Genomic DNA, 1,030 nt, shown 5'->3' with positions numbered 1-1,030 from the left:
CTCCGGGCACCTCTTCAGCTCCCTTCTGACCTGCCCTGTAGGGGTACCCTGAAATCATGTAGGAATAGGAGACGCTGGCAGAGCCTTACACTCAGGACAGCAATGATGACACTGAAGATGTTTCATTGTTTGATGCAGAAGAAGAGACAACTAATAGGCCAAGAAAATCTAAAATCCGACATCCAGTGGCATAATTTTTCCAATTGTTCTTCTGAGTCTGTGCCATTATAGTCTATCTTCTCTGTGAATTGCTCAACAGCAGCTTTATTGCTTGTATGGTGACAATTATCTTGTTGTCACGTGACTTTTGGGCAGTGAAGAATGTCACAGGTAGAGACTGATGGTAGGCCTTGGGTGGTGGAATCATATTGATGAGGATGGAAAGAGTCATTGGGTGTTTGAGTCCAGGAAGGCATCTCCTCAGGAGAATAAAACTGTTTCAGAAGCTGAATCAAGAATCTTTTGCTTAGGACTATTTGCCTGTCCAGTGCTGTGGGTGATATTTGCCTTTAGTGCTCTCTTCTCCCTCAGAGTAAAATGGTTGGCATGGTTACCATGGGTGTGGTGCTACAGGGTGCCAACCTGTATGGTTACATTAGGTGCAAGTGGGCAGCCAGAAGAATTTAACCAGCATGGCTACCTGGTATGTTGGAATGCAGTTTTTAAGACAAAACACCAAAAATGAACAGACTTCTTGAGTAGAGAGAAAATTATGTTTTCTGTGATATTGGGGAATGGCTGAAGAGATTCTTGATTATGAATTCTTTAGAGCTCAGTCCAGTGTAAAAAGGAGCATTGATTTTTGTTTGTTTGTTTTGTTTTCACTTGCAAAGTTACTATAAAAACTGTTTTCTTTTTTTTTTTAAACAAAGTTTTAATTTTCTTTTTCTAGTATTTGAGGCTGGGAAGTATGATATCATTAAGAACATTGTCAGAATTTATTTTATGGTGTACATATGTATGCATATAGTAATGTATCCATATATCCCAAATTAATGTGTTAGTTTACATATGTTACAGAGATATTTGC

The 1,030-nt window shown here is 39.0% G+C and overlaps 1 pseudogene; it reads left to right on the top strand.

Moving 5' to 3' along the window:
• The first annotated feature begins 275 nt into the window (after nt 1-275).
• Nucleotides 276-698, top strand: LOC144255148 (Golgi apparatus membrane protein TVP23 homolog B pseudogene; annotated as a pseudogene).
• The last annotated feature ends 332 nt before the right edge of the window (nt 699-1,030 follow it).

This window comes from Urocitellus parryii, chromosome 5 (genome assembly GCF_045843805.1).
Source record: "Urocitellus parryii isolate mUroPar1 chromosome 5, mUroPar1.hap1, whole genome shotgun sequence".
Taxonomy (NCBI): Eukaryota; Metazoa; Chordata; class Mammalia; order Rodentia; family Sciuridae; genus Urocitellus; species Urocitellus parryii.
Note: the sequence above shows the minus strand (reverse complement) of the source record. Positions and strands in the feature narration are given on the sequence as shown.